At 44.3% G+C, this 26,680-nt stretch overlaps 1 pseudogene; it reads right to left on the reverse strand.

The window, feature by feature from the left end:
• Positions 1–12,535: 12,535 nt before the first annotated feature.
• LOC124546079 lies at positions 12,536–12,653 on the reverse strand (annotated as a pseudogene).
• Positions 12,654–26,680: the final 14,027 nt, after the last annotated feature.

Consider the following 26,680-nt stretch of genomic DNA (forward strand, 5'->3'; position numbering starts at 1 on the left):
ACCCATACTAACTCACATGAACTATCTATTTCGCTTTCACTAAAAGGTGAACTACTTCTGACAGCAACAAACACTCCACCACTATCTGTATTTAATCTATCCTTTTTCAACACCGTCAGGTCCATTGCAAAAATTTTAGCTAAACTTATTTCCGGCTTTAACCAGCTTTCCGATCCTACAAGAACTTGAGTTTCACTGCTTTCTATTAGCGCTTGGAGTTCTGTTCTTTTACAAAAGAGCTACGACAGTCTACAACCACAACATCGACTGTTTCTAGGTCTACTTACATATGTTTGTCCTGCCCCTGTTTGAACGAAAAGGCGACAGCCTTGGCGGGGAAAATTGCTGCGTTGTTGGAGACTACAGTCCAACGTAAGCAGGACAATGAGGCATTGTGTAGGAGGGTAGAGGTGTGGGAAGCCACTCATGGGCAAGATTCAGGGGAGACCAAAACTCTGTTGAGTGTACCGGCACCTTCCCTTGATCCCACATTATAGCGCCATTTTCGGGACAGGGAACCTAGGACGGATCTGCTTTTATTGCCGACGTCAAGGCTGCCGCCGAATTGGGAAAATGATCCGAGGAAGCGGCCTTGAGTAGGGGTAAATTAGCGTTCACAGGTGACTGGTTCAAATGGCTCTCAGCACTATGCGACTTAACTTCTGAGGTCATCAGTCACCTAGAACTTAGAACTAATTAAACCTAACTAACCTAAGGACATCACACACATCCATGCCCGAGGCAGGATTCGAACCTGCGACCGTAGCAGTCACTCGGTTCCAGACTGTAGCGCCTAGAACCGCACGGCCACTACGGCCGGCGTAGGTGACAGGAAATCATACTATATGTACCTCGAGATTCTTAGCAAGACTTCGACGTTTGGTGGATTGGTTAACGGTCTCCTCCAGAGCGATCGTAAGCGGAATAGTGCAAGGCTTTTCAGAGGGAACTCAGTGGACTGTCGTAGAAGTATACCGAATGAGTAGTGTCTTTCTCTGACAGTATTAGGAAACTGAATGTACGAATGTACGAGGTAACACACAATGCTGATGCCGACACAGTCATCCTCCATGGGGCAAAGAGTAGGGCCCTGGGTGTATTTGTAAAGGGGAATTTCTACTGAGAAATAAAGGAGGGTCTGAGTGCTGAACCCAAGTGAATTACCAGCCGCCATTAGAATCGTCACGCAACTAGAGGAAATCGACATTGCCATATGGAGGCAAAGTGACCGAAGTGGTTTTTTCCTCTGAGGTGAAAGATATGGACGTGTGGACCACTCCAGAATGTTACGAATATAGGTAAGTGGGCCATAAAGGGCGTAATTGCCGGTAACAAACATGGAAGAAGCACCGTCCAGGTAATAGGTTGTTAAACGGGAATGGGGGTGCATCATTCATCAGATAGCATTCCCAATAGAACTCGTGATTGGAAAAACGTAGGCAGAAATGGAATGCTGCCTGCTGAGCGGAGTGGACGGTAAGGAACGAATTTCTAGTGGACGCAGGGGCTCGTGTCTCGGTCGATAGTCTGGACTTCTTAGGCAGGAAGAGACCGATGTCTCTACAGTACACGTAGAGTGAGGTGGGTGATAATCACGTGAGGTAGTTGTGGATAACACTGCCCAGTTTTAGCGTGAGAATTAAGCATTTCACGGAGGGTGTGAAAGTGTTAATGTATGTTGGGAGGGCTACTGTATGATCCTGCGACTCCAGTACCTTGTTGAACAACATGCAAAAATTGACCTTCCACAGCATACAACTGAACTTTGTGGGATATTGTTTCTTCTAGAGACAACATCTGTAAGAGTTAAAATATCGCAAGGTTCATCAGGCATGAAGATGCTACCAAATAAACTGCAGACATAAACACTAAAAACCATTTCGCATAATACAGGCACAGCGAAGTTCACCTGGGTTAGCATAGGCACACACTTACCCGTGTGTTTATTATGTGTTGGAGAGCTATTGGAGATTAACGAAGAATTGGATAAGTCGCACTGTTTTGTACACGGAAGTATAATACGCATCAGTGAGATGGATGGACATTTTATGGTTCCAATCAGTCTCAATAATTTAGCCATGGGCGAGTTGCCAGATGGGGTGGTGACTGCCAGTTTGGATGTTTTAGAGGTAAATGATATAGACAGGTCAAGTTAGGACCTCTGCTGCAAACAAACTGTCAAGACACCTATATTATGTGAAACAGTAATAGATAGGAAAGTGATGGGAACCTTGTTACTGCAGTTCGAGAGATTTATTTAATATTAGTGGTTAATTGCCAGCAATGGCAGTCACACAGCACGGGATACCAAAAGGGAATAACACTCTAATGTATAAGAAACCATACAGAAATCCAAACAGGCTGCAACTGACAATGGAAGAGTTACCAGGTGGCATTTTTTAGTGTAATGATACGCTGTGGAGAGTACCTGTCATTTTAGTCCCAAAGGAGTCACCAGGTGACACTAGATAATATATTTTGCTGTGACTAGTAATACCTTAATGTATGAACCATCACCGATGCATACACCATACCAAACTAATGGTGACTCTCAACAGCTTGGGCCAGTGTAAATATTTCTCCATCATGGATTTAAAGAGTGAGTATCATCAGCTGGAGGTAGTGCCAGAGTATCTGCTTTTACCATCCTCTGGGGCCATTTTCAGTTTCATCAAGTGCCATTTAAACTCAAGAATGCGCCTGCCACTTTTCAAAGATTACTGAGGCGATGTATGTTTTATAATGATGACATCACATTTATTTCAAAGGACATGGAAGAATATGCACGATGGCTGGAGGAAATGTTCAGAAAACTGAGGACACCAAGACAAATGCAAAGGATTGCTAGCTGTCATTTTGCAGCAATGGAGGTAAGTCACCTTGAAAGAGGATTACAATGGACACCAAATGAAAAAGCTACTCCTTACGTTTCTTATCCAAACTGCCATAAAATTGCGAAGGAACTGTTAATCAGAACTCAGGGAGAAGTTGTAGTCTAATTCACAATTGATTTATTCATCTTAAACAAGACAAGACAACAAAATTATTAAAGAAACATCATACAAAAAATATTTATTTAACAAAATCCTAACTAAAATGGAATCTATGGTGGAAAAAGTGATCTGCTAGGGATCGACACATGACACTAACCAGAACACAACTCGCTCTATCTCACTTCATACACGTGAATCCAGGTCATGGCATCAAACTACGCCACCACCAAGCACCTATATTCTACCATACAAAAAAAAGCAAAAATATGGTTCGAAAGAACAGGGTGCTGAGAAATAGATATTATAGCCCTATGTCGCAGCAGTGAATACTTTACCATCCTACTGGTCAAGGCGGCACACTATGATGCGTTTGGCGACTGAAGTCATGGACGACGGCAATCTGTTATTAAATGCATGTTCCTGAAAAATGCAAGTACGTGGTCTCGCGTTCGGTTTATTCAGAACGCAGGTGCTTCCCTAAGAGCCTCTGAAACCCCAACGGATTCCAGTGTGCAGGTGGATCCGTTTTCTGGTCTGCCAAACCAATTTGACTCCGTGCCATGACTGTGCTTGTCGGAATATATCAAATGTTTAGACGGCAGACTCAAGACAAATAAGTACACCCACGCATCACTCGTTGTAACCGTGACGATATAAGCAGTACCTCTGACCGTTCAGAAGGTGACTGGCATAGGATCCAAGTCGCACCCTAGCAAAGGACACAAGTCTCACCATTTAGGTAGAGACCTGCAGTTCTTTACTAGGTAAGCGCCAGTACAAGAGACTTGTACAAGAGTCCCGATCTCCATTTCTCTGTGTTGCCTCCTCAGCTTGGTTCCAAAAGCACATTTCTCTTTTTTTCCCCAATTTCGCACAAGCCAATCACAAGCTGGAGCCTGGCATTCTAAGCTTGGTGAATGGTCTTTGTACTGCAAACCGATTTGACCAATCAGAGACTTAAAGTTAATTGGCAGAAAACAGAAAAAAATTCAGCTTTGCGGCGTCTTCCCCACACGTTTGCCATGTCTTTTGCTAACACAGTACAGGGTGGAAGCACAGCCCTCCATAAACGGCTTGTTATCTCCCCTGTTGCGTCCATTTCAAAGTTTGCAAAGAACGGCCATTAACTAGCATTGACAAAACATGTTTTGAAACAGCCTGCATGTCTGGGCGCCAGTTTTCCTGTCCCACGGACATTTGCAGAACGTTTACATCTCTTTTGGCGGCTTGCTCGCTAACAACGCCTACAATGCCCTGTCGGCGACTTTTCGGCACTAGGCCGTATACCTGGACGTCTACCCCTGTCCGTGGCGCCAAGCTTAATGCGTTTCTGCGCAATACGACTGCGGCACAGGGCCATCTGGAAATGTATCTTCATCGCTCTCCAGAAAAAACGCTCTTTGTCGCCCCACCAACGCCGTGCTTTTACTGCAATCGTTTAAGTCGGCACCCTGTTCCTTTGAACGCAGGTAAAGCTTAACATATTTCTTTCCCTAGAGCACGCAAACAAGACTATAAACTGCTGCCCACCATTTCATCACAATGTATGAAGTCAAATCGCCGTAGATCGTATTCCCTACACCAAATCAGAAGTGAGAGTGCTCTGAAATCTCTCAACCTTTGGTCTGATTTGTCAGCAGTTCAGAATTTCCCATCACTACAGACAGATAAACAATTGCAATCTTCTTGAGTACCTCTTTAAGTATTAATGTAAATTTGTAAAAAAAGTTACTGAAATTGAGGAATTTGCGATCCATTTGTAACATAAAAGAGCAAAATTTGAATGGTCTACCGAATGTGAAACAGCATTTGATGCTTCAAAACAAGCATTGACAACACTGAAGCCCACTTTTTAAACACTGCCGGAAAAGAAGTTAGTACACCCTTTTAAAGGATTCCAATTCACTCAAGATTTGTTGTTGCAGGAGTGAATATGGAGTGCATGAAATAATTACATCTACAGATCAGTACCACAAGCGGTTCTATGGTACCAGGTATCGACCCATGCTGAAACAGTCATATTAGTACATGGTGTAGCCTCCACAGGCTGCAAAGCAGGCGCTGACTCTGTATCTAGTTGATCATACAGATGGTGAACCTGTCCAGGAACATTATGCCACACCTGCTCGAACTGTTCACATAGTTGTTGGTTGAAAAGTCGCACAAATCATACCCCTCACATGTTCGATTGGAGGCAAGTCCAAGGAAGTTGCTGCACATCTTGCAGAGCATGTTGGGTTTAATGGGCAGTGTGTGGGAGAGCATTATCCTGTTGGAATAACACATCACCTTCCTGTTGTAAGAACAGGAAAAAGAAATGGTCTAACAGCATTCTGCCAAGTACTGGTTAGCACCTCCTACACAAACAAGAATGTGGCAGCTACATCTACATCTACATCTACATTGATACTCCGCAAGCCACCCAACGGTGTGTGGCGGAGGGCACTTTATGTGCCACTGTCATTACCTCCCTTTCCTGTTCCAGTCGCGTATGGTTCGCGGGAAGAACGCACCCTCTCGAAACCTGGCGAGCAAGCTACACCGCGATGCAGAGCGCCTCTCTTGCAGAGTCTGCCACTTGAGTTTATTAAACATCTCCGTAACGCTATCACGGTTACCAAATATCCCTGTGACGAAACGCGCCGCTCTTCTTTGGATCTTCTCTATCTCCTCCGTCAGACCGATCTGGTACGGATCCCACACTGATGAGCAATACTCAAGTATAGGTCGAACGAGTGTTTTGTAAGCCACCTCCTTTGTTGATGGACTACATTTTCTAAGCACTCTCCCAATGAATCTCAACCTGGTACCCGCCTTACCAACAATTAATTTTATATGATCATTCCACTTCAAATCGTTCCGCACGCATACTCCCAGATATTTTACAGAAGTAACTGCTACCAGTGTTTGTTCCGCTATCATATAATCATACAATAAAGGATCCTTCTTTCTATGTATTCGCAATACATTACATTTGTGTATGTTAAGGGTCAGTTGCCACTCCCTGCACCAAGTGCCTATCCGTTGCAGATCTTCCTGCATTTCGCTACAATTTTCTAATGCTGCAACTTCTCTGTATACTACAGCATCATCCGCGAAAAGCCGCATGGAACTTCCGACACTATCTACTAGGTCATTTATATATATTGTGAAAAGCAATGGTCCCATAACACTCCCCTGTGGCACGCCAGAGGTTACTTTAACGTCTGTAGACGTCTCTCCATTGATAACAACATGCTGTGTTCTGTTTGCTAAAACTCTTCAATCCAGCCACACAGCTGGTCTGATATTCCGTAGGCTCTTACTTTGTTTATCAGGCGACAGTGCGGAACTGTATCGAACGCCTTCCGGAAGTCAAGAAAAATAGCATCTACCTGGGAGTCTGTATCTAATATTTTCTGGGTCTCATGAACAAATAAAGCGAGTTGGGTCTCACACGATCGCTGTTTCCGGAATCCATGTTGATTCCTACATAGTAGATTCTGGGTTTCCAGAAATGACATGATACTCGAGCATGTACTCTACAAGGCTGTGCTCACAAAATTCTATGTTGTACATGAAAACGACCATAAATTGCCTGCTGGCAGAATCTTCTATCATCACTGAAGACCACGGTACATCAGTCCGTCTTCCAAGTGATCCTCTGACTGCACCAGTCGAGTCATGCACGTCGATGCTGTAGCACAAGTGGAAGGCAAACTGGAGGTGTGCCTGCCAATAGCCCCGCTGTTAATAACTGGTTCGAAAGAGTTTGTGTTGACACGTCTGGGCTCATAAGGCCTCTTGTCTGTGCTGTGCTGGCTGTACGATCTGCCACTGAATCCCTTACCGTATGAAGATACTGGTGGGCGTCTCTGCTGTGTGGATGTCCAGAATCTCAACTGTGGGTGTGATAATGTTCGTGTGACCACTAATACCAGCACCATTGCACAACTAACGCAGCACATCCAATTTGTTTGGCAATTCTCCGAAAAGATCATCCTACCTTCCAGAAGGACACAATCTGAACCCGTTCCAAACTGACTCAGTTGGCTGTAGCAAGTGTGGGTGTGCCTCTGTGGCGTGCCTGCCTGCTTGCTTCACACATTTGCACCACACTGAGCCTTCTGGCTCTGAGCATTCCTTATTAATTGGAGGACACAGATGGCGCTCTGGTAGTTACGCCACTGTGCTATCTGGTGGCAGACGATGTTGAAACCATTATCAGGGCATCTACCGTCCCCCAGTGGCATATGCCATCATTAGATCAAAATCGATGGCGTCTTTCCAGGTGTTGCGGCCCTTAAACAGATTTGTAAACGTATTTTCCAGAACACGGCGATCTTTCGACAGTTTGTGACAAAATATTCTTTCTTTGGAACTAAGAGGACCGTGCTTTGAGAAATGTGTTAACGAAAATCATTAGCAACTAAAACTGAATATTCTGGCAGACCTAGAAATCCAAACTCTACTGTCGATTTTAGATTACTGCATGCAAAACTACCGCCATCAGATGCCCTTCCTGCTTCAACCTATACCAACGTAAGTGAAACAATGGTTACTGTTTGCAACTGAGAAAAGTGCTAAATTTTGCACTTGTTGATTTGGGAACACTTTGTAGGTACTGTAGAGAGAAATATGAATCCCAATTTACCAAGAAACTGAATGTGATTTGTACTCTCAGTTGTGGCGACATAACTTCAAACATTACTGTATCTTTATTCCTTACTGCACCATTAACTATGTTTGGGAGAAACATGGAGTGGTCCAGTGACATTCTCAGATGACTGGAATAACTTCTACGATTTTACACTACAATTTCTTTCAGAAAGGTCGCTGAGCAACAGGTTTTCTTTGCCCAATCACGAACGCAAATACAGTCTCATTCCTATTCCTATGCAACGATTTCGTGAAGAAACTCGTGCAGCTGCCAAAACTTTCACTTCAGACACTCACAAAACGACGGGCCTGAAGTGTTCATGGGTGTCACTGTGTCTAGTCATATAGAGAACCACTTGCACGAAACGCGTTTCACAGAACGAGTTGCACAACGTAACTTAGTCAGGTAATCTAGTCGGATTATTAGGACGTCCAGTTACAAACTACATCCTAGCAGACCCAATGCAAGTCAATTGACCGTAATGTTTTTATTGCGTTTTAAGCTTTTTTTACAAAATATGACGATATTTCGTATTTATTGTCTTTAATATAGATTTTATAATTTTTTCATGTACAATAATTGTGTGGAGACTTTTTATTTGAACCTGATAAATTTCACTTTTATTTTACACCATTCAAAAATAAATAACACTGTATCAGATGCACATAAAATTTCATACAGTTTCAACGTTTGTGTTTATACCTTATAACAATAGACGGAAAATACTATTATCATAGAAGTTTTTCTCTATTCACTAATCATACTTTCATACTATAACAAATAAGTAGTGTTTCACTAGACACATCTATATGGACAATTCTGTACATTCAGAGAATCACTGTTGCAATTTTTGCATATCCTTTTGCATAGACATGAACCACAAGAAATTTTTTTACATGTAAAACAATAATCTGTAGTTTTGTTTTTCTTGCACAGTTCAACTTGATAACTGTTTCATCTAACACCTTTCGATGTTCCTTCTTCTCCGTCGGCAGTCAAAACGGATGGAGCCAGGAATTGCTGAGACCGAGAGTCGTTGATTCGGTGCATTTGCGCGACATTTGAGCTACCAAATCTGCGCCGAATTTGGTGTAATTATAAAAATTTCTGGAGTTTTCATTTCTGCAGTCTCATCGACTGTTACACTGGTGTGCACAGAACTAAGAATAAATGCATTTTTCTTAGTCTTCTCTTGGTAAGATGTCATAGTAATCCCTTGTCAATAACACTTGAATTAAGTATATTTTGTCCTTTTCTTACACGTGGTGGCACGCCTCTTCTACTCCTGTTCGAAGTGCCAATAATGCTTGTATCTCTCTTTTTCAGCTCTTTTGAGAACTTGACAGAATTTAAGAAGTTGTCTCATGTAACACTTCTACCCCTTCATAAGTAATGTTCCATGAGACGTAGCGTAGTATGTTCTCCCAGGCAAGTAACTGCAGGTCTTTTTTCATCTTTCACAAAATAAGGAAAACCAGTCAGAACATTTGTAATTTTAGCGTCTCTGAACAGCCGATCCTTTATTTTCAGCTTCATAAAAGTGTTACTGACAAATAAGGACGTGCAAAAACTATTGACGCTACATTATATGAAGTTCGCGATTGATGGCTAACAAAAGCGGTAAATAAATTAGGCAAAATGTATTTCTTTGAGAAGCTGTCAATTGATCGTCTTCAGGAATTAGTGGTGAATTTGTAGTTACCTGAAAAACGCATAATTGCAAATCAAGATTATTAAGACAAATTATACCCTGTCTAAATCATTTAAAAGTCGTAAAATCACAGAAAGACTATTTAAATACCGCAGAGAATCGCATCACAAAAGAAAAAATGGGTAACTGACCTCCACTGGGCGTTCTAGTCCTAACACTCACACACAAAGACACACACGCACACTCACATCTTACACACCCGACTACCCTCCTGAGCGCCAATGGAGTAGGGTCAAACGCCTGCCGCTAGGCAACCCCTCCGTCAGCAAATGTGAGCTGTAACGCTGATGGGTAGCGAGCGCAACCATCGTCAATGGGCGTGACAGTGCGTATTTTGATAGAGGGTGTGGTCTGTCACAGCGTACAAACACATGTTTACTGCCGAAGCGTCTCGGAGGTTCTGAGCAGTGGCAGTGGCAGACGCTGCTAGGTAGCCGGCCGGTGTGGCCGAGCGGTTCTGGGCGCTTCAGTCTGGAACCACGTCCCGCTACGGTCGGAGGTTCGAATCCTGCCTTGGGCATGGATGTGTGTGATGTCCTTAGGTTAGTTAGGTTTAAGTAGTTCTAAGTTCTAGGGGACTAATGACCTCAGATGTTAAGTCCCACATTTGAACCATTTTTGCTAGAGCAGGCGTTCTGCATCACACTATGGTTTACTGTTAATAGTTGCAGAGCGTAAGATCCTAAAAGCTCAACCAGTATATTGGTTCCTGCGACGTATATATGTCAAAAAGGTCGCACAGGTAAAGATTAGAGAGATTGGTGCTGACATAGATCTTTACCAACAATCGTTCTTCCCTCGAACCATACCCGACAGGAACATTAAAGGAGGCGAAGCGTCACTGCGTCAGTGGTAAGCAAAATACCTACCGTCACACACGGTGGTGTGGCTTGTGGAGTCTAGACGTACTTATAGATGAAGATGTAGAAAGGATGGCCTACTGACAATGCCACCCCCCCTCCCCCCCCCAGTATAACTTTGACGCTTGGAAACGTCATTCGTTGAAGCTTCCGGACTTGCGTTCCTGTCTTCAGTTAGTTCCTCAAGGCACGACACGCTCAACAGTATCTCCAAGACTGTCGGTGTCCTTTTGACTGTTGTTGTTGCGGTCTTGAGCCTGGTAACTGGTTTGATGAAGCTCTCCACATTAGCCTGACCTGTGTGAGCCTTTTCGTATCTGATTAACTACTGCAGCCTACATGCATCCGAATCTGCCGTTTCCAGGACTTACTCTCCCTCTACAATTTTTACCCCCACATTTCCCTCCATCCCCAAACTGACTACTCTTTCAAGCATACCTCAGGAGAAGTCCTATCAACTGATATCTTCTTTTAGTCAGTTTTTCCCACAGTTAAATTCAGTACATTCTCATAAATTATTCAATCTGCCCATCTAATGTGCCTTCTTCTTTACAACCACATTTAAGAGAATCTAGTCTCTTCTTGTCTGAACTGTTTATTCTCTACGTCTCACTTCCGTAGAAGACTACACTCTTGACAACTACCTTCGGGAAAGACTTCGTAACACTTAAATTTATATTAGACATCAACAAATTCCTCTGTCTCATCAATACATTTCTTACCATTGACTATCTGCATTTTGTAATGTCTCTACTTTGCCCATCATCTGTAACTTCGCATCCCAAACAGCAAAACTTTTCTGCTACTTCCAGTGTCTCATTTCCTAATCTTAATCCATCAGCGTCACCTGATGTAATTCGCCTACATTCCATTGCCCTGCTTTTAGTTTTATTGATGTTCGTCTTACAGTCTCTTTTCAAGACACGAGCTGAAACAGAAAAATCAACTGTCCATTCTTCAAAAATAAAGAGGTCTTACACGATGCAAAAAGCAAGTACTATTTTAAATATTTAAATGTTAGAAGTAAGATGTGACACACCTTTTCCCGTGCGTGGCTGTGGGCTTCTTAGAGGCAAAATACATGCTGTTGGACAACTGTGTCTACCTACGCTGCTCTAAGTTATATCATATGGGATAGATTCGTTGAAGTGAACATTTTATTAGAAATACTTTCGTGACCACCTGCTCACCGCAAAATAAATTTTCTGCTCAACGAAACGTCGTTTCATGCTGGACGTAGGCGCATAATGACAGTGTTCCCAGCTACGTGCAATAGAAGCTGTCGACTTATTTGACGTTACAATGCAACTTCGTACACAAGTAAATGAAATAAACAATTGACTAACAATGATTTGGTAACGATCAGAATCACATGACATAAATATGGTCTTCCAAAAAAATAGCATTATCCATTATTGAAACTTGCGTTTAAACTGTTGACCATGGACTGAGAGGCACATTTGCAGCCGCCAGTAGAAAGAACAAAGAACAAACGTAATTACAGTGGATGATGTGTTCGAACATGCACTGGCGATTCGACGACACATACCATCGGGTGTATTTGGGGCATCGTCATAGACTCCCCAAAGAAAGAAATCGAGAGGCGTCAAATCGGGAGATCTCACAGGCCATTTGACAACAGAATTTCTTGTTATCCAGCGTCGAAGAAAGTTTTCATTCAGTATTTTCGTTGCAACATGGGACGAGTGTGCTGGACAACCGTTGTATTGCAGTCACCGCCGAATATCCATTGGTATCTCTTCTAGAAGAACAGGCAGAATGTTCGTCAGATAGTGTGCTTACGAATGTCCATTTACAACGTCTCAGATGAAGTAAGGCCCCACGTTGTAATTTCCTTTGATGCCGCACCGTACGTTTACGCTCCAGGGCCGCTGATGTTGCCCATGAAGAGGCCAGGGTGGATTTTCAACTGTCCAGTATTGCAGGCAATGCAGATTTACATTAGCGTGGTTAGTATCCGTTGCTTCATTTGCAAGGAGCACACTTTGGGAAAACGTAGGGCGTCTCTCATTTGCTGAAGGGCAAACTGACAAGAATCAATATGACGTTAGGAATCACGGCCGCCAACTGCCTGATGTAGTGACTGATCACAGAAAAACTAAACTCCTCCCGAACAGGCCATGAAGGCCCAACGTTACCGACCGGCCGCCGTGTCATCCTCAGCCCACAGGCGTCACTGGATGCGGGTATGGAGGAGTATGTGGTCAGCACACCGCTCTCCCGACCGTATGTCAGTTTCCGAGACCGGAGCCGCTACTTCTCAATCAAGTAGCACCTCAGTTTGACTGACAAGGGCTGAGTGCACCCCGCTTGCCAACAGCGCTGGGAAGACCGCATTGTCACCCATCCAAGTGCTAGCCCAGCCCGACAGCGCTTAACTTCGGTGATCTGACGGGAACCGGTGTTAACACTGCGGCAAGGCCGTTGGCCAGTGACTGATCACAGTGATAGTAATTCTGTCGATGCAGGATGCGAATGACACTCGTCCGGCTGATTCCATATTCCTTGGCAATACGTCTCGCACCACTGTACCCAGAACAGCTTCTTCGTGTTCTCTGTCAGTTGCAGTCTTCTTTTTTGTCATCCTTTTGACGTTCAAGCAGCCTATCCACACTAGCATGTTAACGATTCGTGCAAGAGCCTGGTGCGTCGGACATTGTCGATCCAGATAGATACCGTGGCACTGCTTTACGGCATTTCTTTTACATTCATTATATAAAAGTAGTACATCATAACTTCTTCTCATTGGTGTATGCAACGAATATTGAAGCGGAAATGACCGGCCAGCAGTACAGACAAGTAAACAGGCAAATGTGCTGACATTCTGATATAGCGTAGCACGAGAGCTCTGCTTGGCTGTGTTTGCACTGCTAATTCCGATTCTGGCCACCGTGCTCTCAAATTCTAGGACATTTCTCGAATCTATTTACGATGCGATTGAGCGTCAGCGTTAACAAACGCTATATTACGGTAACTATCTTCTCAAGAGCAGTCGAATGCGGTCTCTCTCTCTCTCTCTCTCTCTCTCTCTCTCTCTCTCTCTCTCTCTCTGTGAAGTAAATCGGTCAAGAACATTTCAGGATTTTTGGTAGTAGCGTTTCTTCCTTAACTATTGCATATTTATTTGTATACTACATATATTTCAAAAATAGGTGTATAAAAACACCCATGTATTCGAGTGCAACGTTCTGTCGTAATTTCGAAGCAATCCGTGAAGAACTTTTAGAGATTTAATATTTTTAACAAACGAATATTTACATTTTTATATATATTTCCTCTATAACCATTACATATATATATATATATTACTTATATGTTACACGTACTCGAATCCAACGTTGTGTGAAAAATCTAAGCAATCGTTTAAGAATTTTCTCAGATTTAAGATTTTCAACCCACGAATGTTTACATTTTTATTTATACAGGTATAATGTTCGTATGTACGAAATCGTAAGTCTTCGAAAGTTTTTCAGCGATTGCTTTCAAACTGCGAAACGACGCTGCATTGGAAAACGCGTGAAGTTCAAAAATGGTTCAAATGGCTCTGAGCACTATGGGACTCAACTGCTGAGGTCATTAGTCCCCTAGAACTTAGAACTAGTTAAACCTAACTAACCTAAGGACATCACAAACATCCATGCCCGAGGCAGGATTCGAACCTGCGACCGTAGCGGTCTTGCGGTTCCAGACTGCAGCGCCTTTAACCGCACGGCCACTTCGGCCGGCACGCGTGAAGTACTCTGTGTACAGGGCGTCTCACCTGAGCGTTGTCAGGCGCGTTTTCCCTGGTATTTCGGCATGTCTCTGCAACTTTGTCTTTGCCGTGAGTAGGTGGAATCAGCCCAGACAAATACTGCTCGTCATGTCTTTCATGCAATGTCCAGCGTCCCGAAAGAAACAAAATTATTTTTAAAGTGCAATCTGACATGCCCGTTCGACAGAAGGTCCCAGGTTAGCATGCTTCAATATTCGCTTTATATCCTTGTTTATTACCAGGGACAGGGACAAAAAATAAGCGCTACTCCAGCACTGACGGCACTGCCCTGGCACGCACTGACTGCTGCCGCCAAGCATGCAGCGCTACTGAATCGCTGCTGGAGTACTCATTGTTCTTTGTGGTTTACTATTCCTGTTCATACACATCTATTAAACAAATATCACACTAATGTAGGACAGCTCTAACGAATAGATACGAATAACTCCGATTCAAAAATATTTTTTGTACTGGCGTAAGCTGTCGCCAGCACACCGGTAGGCAAAGATGTAGCGCGAAATTGAGACATACCAGCAACCAACACGCCGCCAACGCCCTCTCTACAGCATGTATTTAGGCCGCTGCCGCTGACAAGAGGGCCCAGCTGACTCACTCTTCCAGTTTGGCGTCTGTCATTCACTCGCAGGACGGGCTCAGTTCACGTCATTGGCTATCACGGTACTTAGCGACCAGATTAGTGACTATAGTGAGACTGAAGTTTGTAATAGTAGGATTACCGATATTGTCTGCAAGAAGACTATTACTGATCATCTTGTACCACAGGACATGGACTCTATTCTAGATATGTAACATTGCCAGTTCATGTAAATAAAGAGCTGTATTAATCCACGTCTGCATTTGTGTTGTTGAGGATACCAGCCACCCATAACAACATCCTCTGTCTTGCTTCCTTGCGGTACAGTGCGCTACAATTTTGTTCGTAATGGACAAGAAACCGACGCTTTCCCTCGGTGCTTGCCGTCGTGTGAAAGGCATGATGAGCACGATTTGTTTGGGGTAACTGCAGCTACATAATGCAAAAATGAAATTGCAAATATCTGTAGAAGCACGAGAGAAAATGCGCTCGACGACCCACAGGAGAGAGACCCGGTATATGGTTCAAATGGCTCTGAGCACTATGGGACTTAACATCTGTGGTCATCAGTCCCCTAGAACTTAGGACTACTTAAACCTAACTAACCTAAGGACATCACACACATACATCCCCGAGGCAGGATTCGAACCTGCGACCGTAGCAGTCGCGCGGTTCCGGACTGAGCGCCTAGAACCGCTAGACCACCGCGGCCGGCAGACCCGGTATATACACATATCAAAAAAAAAAGTTTTGCATCACCCCCTTCCCAGAACTCATGAAGTTGACTGTGGATATTGTATCACAGACACAGTCCCTTTGACTGTTCAGAGATGTCACTAAACCCGTCCAAAGATGTAAACAACCATGCATGTGCAGCGCCTATTAGACGGAGGGGGTCCGACAGCTGATCAGTTCCAGTCGTTCCACCAGGAAGCAGGTACACTGCTCCTGTTGTCCGTAGTTCAACCATGCCTAGACGGTCAATATAGCTGTTCGATCGCTTCCGCATTGTAACTTTGTGCCAGGAAGGGCTCTCAACAAGGAAAGGGTCCAGGCATCTCGGAGTGAACCAAAGCAATGCTGTTCAGACATGGAGGAGATACGGAGAGATGGTAACTGTCGATGACATGCCTCGCTACTGCAGTGGATGACCGCTACCTACGGATTATGGCTCGGAGGAACCCAGACACCAACGCCACCATGTTGAATAATGCTTTTCGTATAGCCACAGGACGTCGTGTTACGACGCGAACTGTGCACAATAGGCTATATGACGCACAAGTTCACTTCCGACGTCCATGGCGAGGTCCATCTTCGCAAGCACGATGACACCATGCAGTGCGGTACAGATGGGCCCAACAACAAGCCAAATGGACCGTTCAGGATGGGCATCACGTTCTCTTCAAAGATGAGTGTTGCATATGCCTTCAGCCAGACAATAGTCAACCCGGTCAGGCTGAAAGCCTTAGACACGCTTTCCAGCGACTGCAGCAAGGTGGAGGTTCACTACTGTTTTGGGATGGTATTATGTGCGGTGACGTACGCCGCTGGTGGTCACGAAAGGCGCCGTAACGGCTGTAGGATACAGGAATCCCATCCTCCGACCGACAACGCAACAATGACGGCAGCATATTGGCGATGTATTCGTCTTTATGGACGACAATTCGTGCCACCATCATGCACATATTGTGAATGACTTCGTTCAGGATAACGACATCGCTCGACTAGAGTGACCAGCAAGTTCTCTAGACATGAACCCTATTGGTCATACCTGGGATAGATTGAAAAGGCTGTTTATGGACGACATGACGCACCAACCACTCTGAGGGATCTACGCTGAATCGCCATTGAGGTGTGGGACAATCTGGACCAAAAGTGCCTTGATGAACTTGTGGATAGTATGCCACAATGAATAGGACGTGCTACTGGCCATTGGAGGTACTGATGCGCACAGAAATCTAGACGACCACCTCTGTAGGTCTCGCTGTATGGTGGTACGATATGCGTTGTGTGGTTTTCATGAGTAATAAAAAGGGCGGAAATGATGTTTGTGTTGATCTCTATTCTAATTTCTGTACTGGTTCTTGAACTCTCGGAACCGAGGTGATGCAAAACTCTTTCATATATATATATATATTGTAAGTAGGCAAGAACTATGCCCCTTACATGAAGTCATTAAAGATCACCGAACTCACGTTGAGTGAACAATAGGTCTGAACAAAAATGACTGACAAGGCACAATGCATCTTGTAGAGGGTATAGTATGGACGTATTGAAATAATTAATGCTGGGTGTTTAAAGTAATTCACGCAACATGAAAACTTTTTGGAAAATCGTCATTTTACTGGAGGTTAGTTTATCCCAAGGAAGTATACAGAGTTGACCACGGCCGGGCTGGGGAGCAGGGAAGGGAAGCGACAATAGGCAGCTCAAACTCTGAGAAAGCAGAAACGGGGTACGGCCTCCAGCTGCCTTAAGATGAGTGACAGTGAGGGGGTGGTTGACCCCATGCTGGTGTACCAGGAAGCAGACAGAGAGCTTGTATGCCTGTTGATAAATTTCCATCATCCCGTTTTCAGTGACACATGCGAGAAAACCGCGCAAAGCTACGGTGGAGCGGTCAACAGAGGCCAAAATACGTGTGTTCGTGACTATAGCAACTTCAGACTGAATTCACGGTCCACAGAGTCTGAAGTAAATCAGGTGAAGAGTGACAGAATGAAATACTCTGGCCTCCAATGGGAACGTAGGACCAAGGAATTTGAAGGACTCTCCTGGGAGTCAGAATTCCGGAAAAATTGGTGTTTTGTGCAGACGCTAACCTTGATGGGTAGCCTAGGAGGAGCTAAATAGCAGAATTTGAGAGGAAGGGAAATTTTGTCGGAATTTGTTCACTTCCCAGAGCAGGCATTGGTCGGTGCTGGGAAGCGACACATAATTATTGCGTCTTGCGCTGCAATTGACGTAAGTGATTTTGCTGGAGGGGAAACCGAGGTGAAGAGCTGACTGGCAGAAGTCTCCGTAGAGGTCTTCAGTTCCCAGCTTGCCTTGAGTGCAGACGTGGCGTTCTTTACTCAGTTTGCCTGAGAGAAAGTGAGCATCTCTGCAGTTTAGGACTTAGCAAATGGAGCGATTGAGCTTGGAGATAGAAAGTTTTCGTTCAGCTATGTACTGCGCAAGATAGCTAGGAGTGAATAGATGAGCACAGCCTTGCAGCACCATGAGGTTGGCTGACATCCGCACAACGATGCCACTCTGCCACACTGAATTCAGTGATATTGTGCCCGCTCTGGCTTGAGTTAGGCCACTGATTAATTTGTTGGATCACGTCTGCAAAGTTTCCATGAGGGTTTCATGGGCCATGTATTGTAGAATTCTTCTCGCACTTCGCATTACACCTGGGTCAGTCAATAGGAATTAATTTTGATTTATCACGCTTTACTCCATGTAAACGCAATTTATTCCCACTGCCTGTTAGGAGAGTCATGTAATGTGATGATTGAAGGTCATGAGTTAAAATAAATTTGTGCTCATCGACTGCATCTGTTTTCAATCAAGTAGTTGAAATCCCAAGTCACTTTCTTAATTAATTTTATGTTCAACATTTGCATCTAGTGTTCAGTAGCTGAATATAACATCAATGTGCACCCCTTTTTAATTAAAAGGGATCAATTCTGAGTCAATTAATGTCAACACTGCCACCGCAGTTCAATCATGAGTCATAGGGCCTTATTACTTTCTTTGCGTTATCTGATATTGTGGCAGTTTTGCACTCTCTGTTGATCTGTTAGTCAATTAGCTGGGGTGAACCCACGCCAAAACCAGATAAGTGACAGAGTGATGGGTGGGGTATATATATATATATATATATATATATATCTGTGTGTGTGTGTGTGTGTGTGTATAAAGGCGATACGTTATTTGCAAAAATCTCGTGTTCTTGGTTCAAAATCTTAAACTTCCCAGGGTTTTTCACTGATTCCTTTGAAATGTTTACACGTTGCATTCGAAAATAGTTAACCGCCTGTAAAGTACCCAGTTGGTCTTTTTGCGAAATCGTCCCCAGCATCCATTTGAGATTTTCTCTATCGGGCAGATGGATCCAGATACGATAGTAGTCACTACCATGAAGGCCGTTGTCCACTCTCCATTGAGCAATGTCTGCCAGGGCAGGCGAATCCACTGCATTGTATAGTTCGACCCATGTTCAAGGGTATGATATCTGTGGTGCATGTCAGATCCTTAAGTACCCAACCCTTGGGGTAAGTGGTGTTAGAAACCCACAGCACATTGTACTCATTAAAGTCCCATAAAAGGAGAAAGGGATGGGGTAGTTCATCAAGAAGACGTTTGTGGATCTCACTGGTAATGGGCTCATGGGATGGTAAGTACACAGAGTACATAGTGACAGCAACATGGACCACTGTCTGAACAGCAGCCGCTTGTAGCGTTGTGGTTAAGAGCGGAAGTGAAGAATGGGAAGGGTCCTTGATGAACAATGTTAATCTACCTTTCCCACTGTCACGAGTAAGCTAGTAAGGTCGTCTTTTATGTAGAGGTGATGACCTCCAAGTACATGAATTCCATTCCATTGGAATATGGGCGCAATCTCATCAGTGTGTTTTTGATATACCTTTACGCATGCACTGTGGTTGTGGCGCTTTCTTAGGGTGAGAGGCGAGGGTGGTGGGGCTGCTTGGGTCTGGTGATGAAGCATCAAAATCCTTGATATTCTCCTCATCAGTCAGTCGTGCCAGAATGACGTGATAGCGCCGTTAATGCAGACTGCTGGAGATAGACAGTCAGCCCAGCTGCATGGCTCCTTTCCACACTTGCCACAGGTCGCTTTGTCTCCAAAACCCGGCATTTTATGGCCAAAACGCTGGCATTTGTGACACCGCATGGGTTTAGGTACGTAAGGCCTAACCGTAAGTCGGAGGAAACCTGCGATGACGTGTTCAGCCAGCATTGGAGAACTGAATATCACTGTTAAATTCAGCCTAGTCGCCAAATATGTGGAGGCTAAGAATCCTACGTTCTTGGTTCGCTAGACAAACAATTCAAAGAAATCGTGTTAATGAGATTTATTATAAAAGTCAAAGATTCCAATACTTTACTTTGACAGTTACACAGATATGTCGCAAGCAAAGGGCGACATGCAAGGTACGCAATGTTCTTCAGTATAAACAATGCTAAGCCAATGCTACATAGCAAGTACAAGCGAGATAACTATAGTTGAATTCTTTTATCTTGGCGGCTCGCGCAAGCCCGCCCAGACGCGGGAGATTGCTGTGTTGCCAGTTGCACACGACGCACGCGCCAAGAGAAGCAGCGCCATAGTACAGCATAGTTCGCAAACTTACGTTTAGGGGGGACCGCGCAGTACATGAAATAAAGCCACCACGGCCGCATTAACCCTGTTGCTGCTACAAAGACGTGCTCCCTGCATTCCGCGCTGTGCGCGATTTTGTCACTGAGCTGCTCGCCTGTGCAGACACATGGTGTTCCGACTGCTTTGACACTCGTTATCATTCGATTCCACAAAAACTATTTGGCCCAAAAATTAGATTTTTACACATCTTCTTGACTGATACCTTCCCCCCATAAATGACTTAATTTTGTTTCGATGTTCAACGCAGTTATTATGCAGCATTAAATATACTTAACCATTGAACGGAATTTTGAAGAGTTTGCGGAGGTAAAAGTTCATAGAGTATGCTTTCCGTATGGTCGATTTTAGTTGCCACAATGTTGAGAATGAAATGTGGACAAGATACCTAAATTTCATATAAAATTTACTGTATAACAATATCTCATATAATTTAAGTACCACGAAGGTGTCGTATGTAATATTGAGAAATATTCCATCTTTCGCAACTGTAACAAAAGTTTTATTTACACTGGGCACGTTTGGCTTTATTTTAAAGCACTTCAATCAATCAAAAGGCAGTACACAAAATACATTAAACAAAACTGTGGACTTACAAAAACATTAGGACTTGAATATACCGTCTATCAGTGAAGTCCTCTGAGCTATGTCAAATATAATTTTTGTGTGTGGCACACACAAACAACATTTATTTGCTAAAACACTGATCAGCCAACACAAACGTTGAATATTGTGTTACTGCAGCACAAAACTACGAGAGGTGACTTGGCAATGGAGGAGACAAAATACTGTCCACTGAAGATGCTTCAAAAGAGAGATACGCGTCTGGTCTAAATAAGTCGCTTGTTACAGTTGCAGAAGAGGAATATATTTCAATACCATTGGTGAAACTGCGACTGTGGAACAAAAACAAGAAAGAGAACATGAGTACCATTATGTATGTGCCATACCTTTCATTGATTGAAGTGCTTTAAAATAAAGCCAAACGCACCCGGTGTAAATACAACTTTTATTACAGTCGCGAAAGACGGAATATTTCTCAATATTACATACGACACCTATGTGGTACTTAAATTAAATGAGATGTTGTTATACAGTAAATTTTATATGGAATTTAGGTATCTTGTCTACATTTCATTCTCAACACTGTGGCAACTAAAATCGACCAATGTATACGCTATGGACTTTTACCTCTGCAAACTCTTCAAAATTTCGTGCAATGGTTTACTACATTTAATGCTGCATAATAACTGCGTTGAACATCGAAACAAAATTAAGTCATTTATGGGGAAAAGGTATCAGTCAAGAAGACGTGTAAAAATCAAATTTTTGGGCCAAATAGTTTTTGTGAAATCGAATGATAAGTGTGTCAAAGCAGTGGAAACACCATGTATCTGCACAGGCGAGCAGTGCAGCGATGACAAAATCGCGCACAGCGCGGAATGCGGGGAGCACGTGTCTGCAGCAGCGAAAGGGTTAATGAAGAGACAAAGCACTAGAAATTTCGAAAAATTGCATTCAAACGAATAAAATTCGTTAAGTGTGGCACTTCAATATTGTTTTTAAATAAAGAAAGTATTATGCACCTCAGAAGCATCGAACTTGTAACGTTTCACGGAGAAGCCCAACACCTTCACCGTTACGCTAACGCAGCTCGTCAGTGTTCAGAACTCCTTGAGAAATACAACACGTCACGCAAAATACTGACAAACACCGTTGGTATGACTATGAATATTCACGCTTCATCGAAGTACAATAGGAATTAAACAATTACTGCTGTTCTTTATTGCGAAAAAGCAGTTTGTGAGATTGATACAAACACCTTTCCTTGCTATCGCCTGAATTAGGAGTCTTATTGCTTGTTTTGTTTAATTAATTAATGGAATATGAAGCAGCTGGTATAAAGAATGCTTTTTCCAAACTTTCTATAAAAGAAAGTCTGCTATCAAGACATTGCTTTTGTTCTATTACTTTATTTATGACTGAACGTTTCTAAAACTGAAGACACTCGTCCATGCTCTGCACTGCAGTCGAGATCTGGCAACGTCGTTCTCTGTTCATTGCCTGACTGTGTTTTGTGACGTCAAATGCGCAGAACGAACCTAAACTTGGCCGGCAACATAAATGATGCGCACTTTAGTGTTGGCGCTTCTATCTAAGTCGCTAGTCTTGAATCTACTCCTGAACTAGGCCGTGACGAGTCGGTCTCGGCGCTTATGTCCTCTCCGCATAGGGGCTGCTGCTGTCGCATTGTCATCCTGGATAAGGGTCGGGCAGCGTGCTATTGGCTGACGTCTTCTTCAGCCATCTCTTCTCTATCGTTCCCAAATGGCGTGCCGGCGCTTGACATCACATGTCATGCCCATTCATTTTTCAACTCTCTTACATCTCTGTCCATAATATCATGGCACATTATCGCAGCCTTTCTGGAGACAAGGCAGTTACGCAAGTCAACAGTCATGTCATAGCAACCCAATTTTTATGACTAGCTAAGTAGTTCTACTTGCTTTGCCCTGTTAGTCTCGACCAGTAAGAAATCGTTTCCCAAGCACTTGATAAACATTAAGGTACCTGCAAGCCCTTCTGATCCTTGATCGATTTAGAAGCGGGAACTTATTCCAACGTCCGCTCCTTGCTCTTGATCATTGTAATAAATACTGCTTTATGACTCCTTGAGTCCCTTTACTAAAGATAAGATCATTATCAGGAGGACTAGCCTCCCTCATCCGTTGGTGAGTACTCCCAAAGGGCACACACGTCTCGCTGGGAAGAGGAGAATCCATCTCGGTCCCAAGAACAGTCTCGGCTGATTATATCCCACAACGTAACAAAACTAATTCACTTTGTAGACTCGATGTGTGGCACATAAGCTGCCACGTATTGCCCTGCAGGCTTCATCAGGTTCGTCTGACTATATCCCACAATATAGCAAAAGTAATTCATTTTTTACACAGGATGGGTGAAGCACGAGCTCCTGGGAACTGCCCTGCGGGCTTCCTCAGACTGGACTGACTCGCTCCTTGCGCTAAAAGATCTCCAGACGCGATTCCCTCCCTTCTGGAACGATGGGGCACCCCCTCAGCGACGCCGCTGCACTGAAGAAAACGATCGTAATGGTAGATTTAATCCTTCAAGTCTGGTCGGAAACTGTACCATTAAAATGGTCATCTAACTTAGGTGTCTCTGGACAGTTATTCCCAGGTACACTACTGGTAATTAAAATTGTTACACCAAAAAGGAATGCAGGTGATAAATGGGTATTCATTGGACAAATATATTATACTAGAACTGACATGTGATTACATTTTCACGCAAATCTGGGTGCATAGATCCTGAGAAATCAGTACCCAGAACAACCACCTCTGGCCGTAATAACGGCCTTGATACGCCTGGGCATTGAGTCAAACAGAGCTTGGATGGCGTGTACAGGTACAGCTGCCCATGCAGCTTCAACACGATACCACAGTTCATCAAGAGTAGTGACTGGCGTATTGTGACGAGCCAGTTGCTCGACCACCATTGCCCAGACGTTTTCAATTGCTGAGAGATCTGGAGAATGTGCTGTTCAGGGCACCATTCGAATATTTTCTGCATCCAGAAAGGCCCGTACAGTACCTGCAACATGAGGTCGTACATTATCCTACTGAAATGTAGGGTTTCGCTGGGATCGAATGAAGGGTAGAGCCACGGGTCGTAACACATCTGAAATGTAACGTCCACTATTCACAGTGCGTGCGGTTCTAGGCGCTACAGTCTGGAACCGAGCGACCGCTACGGTCGCAGGTTCGAATCCTCCCTCGGGCATGGATGTGTGTAATGTCCTTAGGTTAGTTAGGTTTAATTAATTCTAAGTTCTATGCGACTGATGACCTCAGAAGTTAAGTCACATAGTGCTCAGAGCGATTTGAACCATTTTTTGGTTGACAGTGCCGTCAATGCGAACAAGAGATGACCGAGAGGTGTAACCAATGGCACCCCATACCATCACGCCGGGTGATACGCTAGTATGGCAATGACGAATACACGCTTGCAATGTGCTTTCACCAAGATGTCGCCAAAAACGGATGCGACCATCATGATGCTGTAAACAGAACCTGGATTCATCCGAAAAAATGACGTTTTACCATTCGTGCACCCACGTTCGTCGTTGAGTACACCATCGCAGGCGCTCCTGTCTGTGATGCAGAGTCAAGGGTAACCGCAGCCATGGTCTCCGAGCTGATGGTCCATGCTGCTGCAAACGTCGTCGAAATGTTCGTGCAGGTGATTGTTGGCTTGCAAACGTCCCCATCTGTTGATTCAGGGATCGAGACGTGGCTGCACGATCCGTTACAGCCATGCGGATAAGATGCCTGTCATCTCGACTGCTAGTGATACGAGGCCTTTGGGATCCAGCACGGCGTTCCTTATTACCCTCCTGAACCCACCGATTCGGTATTCTGCTAACAGTCATTGGATCTCGTCCAACGAGAGCAGCAATGTCGCGATACGATAAACCGCAATCGCGATAGGCTACAATCCTACCTTTATCAAAATCGGAAACGTGATGGTACGCATTTCTCCTCCTTACACGAGGCATCACAACAACGTTTGCGGCGTGGGATTAGCCGAGCGGTCTAGGCGCTGCAGTCATGGACTGTGCGGCTGGTCCCGGCGGAGGTTCGAGTCCTCCCTCGGGCATGGGTGTGTGTGTTTGTCCTTAGGATAATTTAGGTTAAGTAGTGTGTAAGCTTAGGGACTGATGACCTTAGCAGTTAAGTCCCATAAGATTTCACACACATTTGAACATTTGAACAACAACGTTTCACCAGGGAACGCCGGTCAACTGCTGTTTCTGTGTGAGAAATCGGTTGGAAATTTTCCTCATGTCAGCACGTTGTAGGTGTCACCACCGGTGCCAACCTTGTGTGAATGCTCTGAGAAGCTAATCATTTGCGTATCACAACATCTTCTTCCTGTCGGTTAAACTTCGCGTCTGTAGCACGTCATCTTCGTGGTGTAGCAATTTTAATGGCCAGTAGTGTATTTTACGGAATTTATTGTTTGCAGAAGTTTTTATAATACATAATCGAAGAGTAATGGATCTCTGTGCCAATGTACGCACTGTATGCTACACATACTGACGTTCAGGATCATCTGACAGGCCTCGCACTAATCGTCGCTCCTCTGCAGTCTTTCCTGTATTTCGTGGCAGTCTTCTGCCTCTACCACAATCCTGTAGATAACGCCATAGTCTGCAAAAACCTGCTAGAGCTCCGATGTTATCCGCTAGATCAATTATGTACACTGAAGCGCCAAAGAACCTGGTATAGGCATGCGTATTCAAATACAGAGATATGCAAACAGGCAGAATGCGGCGCTGCGGTTGGCAACGGTTATGTAAGACAACAAGTGTCTGGCATTTTCTTAGATTGGTTGCTGTTGCTGCAATGGCGGGTTATCAAGATTTAAGTGAGTTTGAATCTAGAGTTATAGTCGGTGCGCAAGCGATGGGACACAGCGACTCCGAGCTCGCGATGAAATTGGGATTTTCCCGCACGACCATTTCACGAGTACACCGAGAATATCAAGAATCCGGGAAAACATCAATTACCGACATCGCTGCGGCCGGAAAAAGATCCTGCAAAAACAGGACCAACGACGAATGAAGAGAATCGTTTAACGTGACAGAAGTGCATCCCTTCGGCAGACTGCTGCAGATTTCAATGCTGAGTCATCAACAAGCGTCAGCGTTCGAACCGTTCAATGAAACATCACCAATATGGGCTTTCGAAGCCGAAGGCCCACTCGTGTACCCATGATAATTGCACGACACAAAGCTTTACTCCTCTCCTGGTCCCCTCATCACTGACATTGGACTATTGACGACTGAAACACGTTGTCCGGTCGGACAGGCCTCGTTTCAAATTGTATCGAGCGGATGGAAGTGTACGGGTATGGAGACAACCTCATGAATCCATGGACCCTGCGTGTCAGCAGGGGACTGTTCAAGCTGGTGGAGACTCTGTAATGGTTTGGGGCGTGTGCAAGTGGAGTGATATGGGACCTTTGATACGACTCTGACAGGTGAAACGTACGTAAGCATCCTGTCTGATAACCTTCATCCATTCATGTCCATTGTGCATTCCGTCGGACTTGGGCAATACCAGTAGGATAATGCGACACCCCACACGTCCACAATTGCTACACAGTGGCTCCAGGAACACTTTTTTGCGTTTAAACACTTCCGCTGGTCACCAAACTCCCCAGCCATGAACATTACTCAGCATACCTGGGATGCCTTGCAACGTGCTGTTCAGAAGAAATCTCCACTCCCTTGTACTCTTACGGATTTGTGAACGGCCCTGCTGGATTCTTGGTGTCAGTTCCCTCCAGCACTACGTGAGACATTAGTCGAGTCCATGCGACGTCGTGTTGCGGCACTTCTGCGAGCTCGCGGGGGCCCTACACACTATTAGGCTGGTGTACCAGTTTCTTTGGCTCTTCAGTGTGTATCGTAACCCGTAATTGCCCAATAACACGACGCTAGAGTACTTCTGAAATTACCTTTCAGTCTTCCCATTTCGTTCCGTTGTCAATAGAGAACTGAGTTTGTCTCTTACAAAGTCTTGTATACAATTACAGATCCGTTCCGACACTCGGTAAGCTCGCATCTGTTTCACTAAATGGCACTGTGGACCTGTATCGAATGCCTTCCGGAAGTCGGCAACAACCTGGC

This window comes from Schistocerca americana, chromosome 8 (genome assembly GCF_021461395.2).
Source record: "Schistocerca americana isolate TAMUIC-IGC-003095 chromosome 8, iqSchAmer2.1, whole genome shotgun sequence".
In the NCBI taxonomy this organism is placed as follows: Eukaryota; Metazoa; Arthropoda; class Insecta; order Orthoptera; family Acrididae; genus Schistocerca; species Schistocerca americana.